Genomic DNA, 5810 nt, shown 5'->3' with positions numbered 1-5810 from the left:
TTTTCCTCAATGGACCAGGCTGTTCTTTTCAGTCAGTTATGAGTAAATTAATCATCTGTGATTGCTGAAATCCACCCCCCAGGTGTTTAATCCAATGCATTCTGAAAAAAGAGTGTAGCAACAGTGGCCATTATTATGTTGAGGAACATATGGTTGTCCTACAGCATGAGTTTACATATTAATGGCATTCACAGTTTCTGCAAGATAGTAGTGACCCTTCATGTTGTCTGAGAGAAGACTGGAGTTCAAAAGCTGAACTGATGCCAAACAGAATAATAGCTTTTTAACCAATAAAAGAGGCCTTGCACAAAACATTAAAGGTGCATTATGCACAAATCGCTTCGCCATTTCCTGGTCGCTAATAGTTCACTTAATTTCAGTCAATGTGACAAAACAACCAATGTATAGTGTAAAGAATCTAAACCACTGTGAAATATCTTTTCCATCATCAAAAATATTATATTTTCAGGTGTTTGAAGCTAATGTGAAATGAAATGAAAGGGAACTTAAGAACAGGAAGCCTAGAAACAGTGCACATTGAACAGATCTATCGCTTCTTAGACTTGCATCCAAGGAAAACGACAGATCTATAATTCACATTTCTATGTGAATTTGGTCAGGTCGCCAGAAAAGTGACATATTTCAGCTTTAAACAGTAAAAGCAACATTCTCCCCAAGGACAACTTTAATACAGTCATCTTCCCCACTAGCCATCTCTTTATTAATGTGTCCTGTGCATCATTTCAAGAGGGTAAACACAAAAGTAGATGGACAGGCAGATGGTAGTTTTGCAACATGTCAATGATATAGAAAGTACAGGAGCAAATACATTTGGGGTAATCAGTTTGAAATATCAAAAACAGTGAGCATAATCTAATATTCAGAGTGAGCTTTGCTTATTTGTGATTTGTGGCATGTGGTTTGAGTTTGAGGGAGCATCTATGCATGTTTATCCTCAGACCTCTATTTGGCTTGTCTTCCTTCCCTCACTATATAAACCGTAACGAGCTGAGCTTTAGTTACCAGGGGGATTATCATGTGGTAGGGACAGTCTGCACTGTGGTGGCGACCAATGATCGGCCATGTAGTAGATTGATTGTATGTACTGTCTGCCACACATTTGTTTGTGATTTATATGTTTTGGATGCAGACACTAGTTGAAGATGATGCAAGTCTGTTTGATTGATGGACTAGATATAATAATTACAGTAGCATGTCTTCACAACATGCTGGGCAATTTGTTGGGTTTTATAACCCTTTTTATGATTTAAGTGTGATTTTGTTTTTGCTATAGTTTTCACTTGGTACTCAACTTAAGTTGCCTGTAACTACTCAGTTAGTGTATATAGACAGCATGGGGCACCCTCATGTTCTGTTTTACAGCATCATAGCCCAGCTTTATTGTTGTACTTTCTTTACAGTTGTTCTGTTAAACGTCTAAATTTGGAAAACGAGAACTCTGTACACATTCCAAAGCACAAGTTGGGGGCAAATTCTTATTAGGAGCCTTGGGAGAAAAATGGAAAGATTCTTCAATTTACTTACATTTGGTCCTAAATGGCCTATGTCTTTTTGGACCCTATATTGTAATAGGTGATTCTATTATGAACAAAAGCATACATATTGACACTGTATAGCAGGGCCCTAGTAACAAACAAAAAAAATCGGCTTCTAATCGTTTATTCGACATATTCAAAGCCAACTTTTCATTTGAATTGAATTTGGCACCTTCTATGTCAGATTGTAACATGTCAAAGATTAGAATAAGTTAATGCCGTCATTTGAACCCACCAACCCGGCTGTCTGTATATTCTTGATGTGACCACAGTGTTTTTCTTGAGCCTTACATTTGGTGACCACACAGTCTCTATAAGCCATGTACTTAAGATCTCAGTTGGAGCATCAGAAGGAACATTACCACTTTCTAGTTAACACTGTTATTTTCACATTATACCAGAAAGAGAGAGAAAATAACAAGCAGCACAAACCATGTGTGATGGGGCCACTTTGACCGGAGATCCCTAAGCACTTTATAAGTCGCTGTTAACGACCGTAATGGCCATTTAGTCATACGCACATCCACTGCAATCCCTCTCGAAGTTGGAGTGCCACATCTCGCTCCGACTGCCAAGAGACGTCCTGAGGGAGCCCTAAAACCGAGTCAGACAGTCTTTTTGGTGTCAGATATGAGATTTTTTTATGCATGCAAATGTTACCAAATAGACTTTATTAAGGTCATAATTTCTGTCAAAGTCTATCAGCCAACGGTAGTTAAGGTCGTCGTAATACCTCCAGGGTAGAGTGCAGCAGAGCCAGTTTAACGAGGGGCCTGGGGATTAATGATGCCTAATGATAGGTTTATGACTCCAAAATCGGACTGTTCGGAACAGCGGGACATGAATGTCAAAATAAAATATATCAATGTGCTTCAAATCCATCACACACAAAGGAATATAATATCAACTTAAGTTGCCAAAGAGAGGAAAGAAATAAATTGTAAAAAATGTATGAAATAAAGCACAATCCCTGTTGTTCACCACGTAATAGCAAAAACATGCCTAGTTCCTAGCATGCAGAATATAAGAACAGCCTTTCTCAGACTACTGTGCTAACATAAGTACTTTAACCTTTTGGGCATGTACAAAGCCTTGCTTGATCATGAGCACTTCAAAACTAATAGATGGGACTGGCTGGGAATAATTGTCGAATGTCATATAAAACACAGATACTCTAGATGGATAAATGTTCTACTGGCTGCAGTTAAGTTGATCTTTTTGCCCAAAAAACGGAAAACAGAGGGGGTTGGTTTTACATATTCTGTTCGTATGAGATGCTGCTCAATAAGTCAGAACATCCCAAGTTTATGTTGGCTGAAATTGTATACAGCAGTTAACAATCTAGATGCAAGTCAATATAATTGGGAAGAAATTGTGATGTTTTTATTTGGGTGGCGGAAAAAAGTGTTTTTGGATAAAGTCTTAACTTAAATGCTATCTTCCAGAATGTCTCAGTCTTGTCTGATTGAACTAATGAGTTCAGTGGAGTCTTTAAAAGAAATCTCAGTCAGGCACACTTACTACACTTGCAGCCACTTTAAATTTGCTCAAGGCCCTCTGAAATGAGTTATGTGCTTTTCCACTGCCGCATGCAATGAATACAGAGCTCTCATTCAATCAGACACAAACTGGGCTTTCAACTCCCCACCGGAGATGACATCACACTTACTGCTGCTGGAGTTTAGGGGGTTTGTATTGGCTGGGAAATATTTAAAACTGCGACAAAGACAGCTTGGTAGACAATGCACAAGGCAATTTATTGAGAACGGGGACCAATAAAGCATAAGTAATGCGAACATGCACGTCTCTTCAAAAGTCTAAACCAAGCTCACACTTCTTGCCAACCCTGTTCAATATCTTACTAGCTCATTCATTCACAGGATGAGTGTATGCTTGACTGGATACATTATTTAACTCCTTCAGAGATGTAACCATTTTACCAGAGTGGCTTGCCTTAGTCTACACTGTACCCTCCAATGTGGCACATGAGTTTGATGGTTTACCCACGTGTGATGTTATTCTGCATTTGGCTGGCGAAGTGTTAAATGTATGCGCTGCATGATTTTAGGTCCCTTCCAGTCTTCTTCCCAAGAGATCAACGTTATTTTGTCAGTAATCAATTATTTGCTTATGTCTCCTATTTACAGAAAAAAACTACAGCTGAGGCTTACGGTGAAGCTAGCTAGCTATCTGCCCAGTCATCTGTGCAAAAATCTTCATGACCCCATGTTATCATATCCAGAGTGCACACAAACAGTATCTCAGTTGCCATGCTCACTTTGAATGACACAGATGCAGTACTGAACTGGCTGGATTAGACATTAATGGATGGCTTAACCTCTACACCATGCACTGGCATTGCCATGGGCTTTGTAGGAGGGAAGGTTCTCGTTCTCGCCGTACAGCCTATTTACACCGCTCGCTATTTCAACGATAGGTGTGACTATGAAAGGCAGATGCTGGCTATTGTGTGGATTGGTCAAAAAAAATACAAAAAATAAGTCATGAGCATACAATCAATTGGGTTTCGGTGATGGATTTGTTTATACAGTGGGGAGAACAAGTATTTGATACACTGCCGATTTTTCAGGTTTTCCTACTTACAAAGCATGTAGAGGTCTGTAATTTTTATCATAGGTACACTTCGACTGTGAGAGACGGAATCTAAAACAATAATCGAGAAAATCACATTGTATGATTTTTAAGTAATTAATTTGCATTTTATTGCATGACATACAGTGGGCAAAAAAGTATTTAGTCAGCCACCAATTGTGCAAGTTCTCCCATTTAAAAAGATGAGAGAGGCCTGTAATTTTCATCATAGGTACACTTCAACTATGACAGACAAAATGAGGGGAAAAAAATCCAGAAAATCACATTGTAGGATTTTTAATGAATTTATTTGCAAATGATGGTGGAAAATAAGTATTTGGTCAATAACAAAAGTTTATCTCAATACTTTGTTGTATACCCTTTGTTGGCAATGACAGAGGTAAAATGTTTTCTGTAAGTCTTCTCAAGGTTTTCACACACTGTTGCTGCTCTTTTGTCCCATTCCTCCATGCAGATCTCCTCTAGAGCAGTGATGTTTTGGGGCTGTTGCTGGGCAACACAGACTTTCAACTCCCTCCTAAGATTTTCTATGGGGTTGAGATCTGGAGACTGGCTAGGCCACTCCAGGACCTTGAAATGCTTCTTACGAAGCCACTCATTCGTTGCCCGGGCGGTGTGTTTGGGATCATTGTCATGCTGAAAGACCCAGCCACGTTTCACCTTCAATGCCCTTGCTGACGGAAGGAGGCTTTCACTCAAAATCTCACGATACATGGCCCCATTCAATTCTTTCCTTTACACGGATCAGTCGTCCTGGTCCCTTTGCAGAAAAACAGCCCCAAAGCATTATGTTTCCACCCCCATGCTTCACAGTAGGTATGGTGTTCTTTGGATGCAACTCAGCATTCTTTGTCCTCCAAACACAACGAGTTGAGTTTTTACCAAAAAGTTATATTTTGGTTTCATCTGACCATATGACATTCTCCCAATCTTCTTCTGGATCATCCAAATGCTCTCTAGCAAACTTCAGACGGGCCTGGACATGTACTGGCTTAAGCAGGGGGACACATCTGGCACTGCAGGATTTGAGTCCCTGGCGGCGTAGTGTGACACTGATGGTAGGCTTTGTTACTTTGGTCCCAGCTCTCTGCAGGTCATTCACTAGGTCCCCCCTTGTGGTCCTGGGATTTTTGCTCACCGTTCTTGTAATCATTTTGACCCCACGGGGTGAGATCTAGCGTGGAGCCCCAGATTGAGGAAGATTATCAGTGGTCTTGTATGTCTTCCATTTCCTATAATTGCCCCCACAGTTGATTTCTTCAAACCAAGCTGCTTACCTATGGCAGATTCAGTCTTCCCAGCCTGCTGCAGTGTGTGCAAACCTGGTCAAGAACTACAGGAAACATATTATCTCTGTAATTGCAAACAAAGGTTTCTGTACCAAATATTAAGTTCTGCTTTTCTGATGTATCAAATACTAATGTCATACAATAAAATGCAAATTATTTACTTAAAAATCATACAATGTAATTTTCTGGATTTTTGTTTTAGATTCCGTCTCTCACAGTTGAAATGTATCTATGATAAAAATGACAGACCTCTACATGCTTTGTAAGTAGGAAATCCTGCAAAATCGGCAGTGCATCAAATACTTGTTCTCTCCACTGTACATGACTAGATAGATTTGATTAAACAAATATC

The sequence above is a fragment of the Oncorhynchus keta genome, chromosome 34 (genome assembly GCF_023373465.1).
Source record: "Oncorhynchus keta strain PuntledgeMale-10-30-2019 chromosome 34, Oket_V2, whole genome shotgun sequence".
Taxonomy (NCBI): domain Eukaryota; kingdom Metazoa; phylum Chordata; class Actinopteri; order Salmoniformes; family Salmonidae; genus Oncorhynchus; species Oncorhynchus keta.
Note: the sequence above shows the minus strand (reverse complement) of the source record.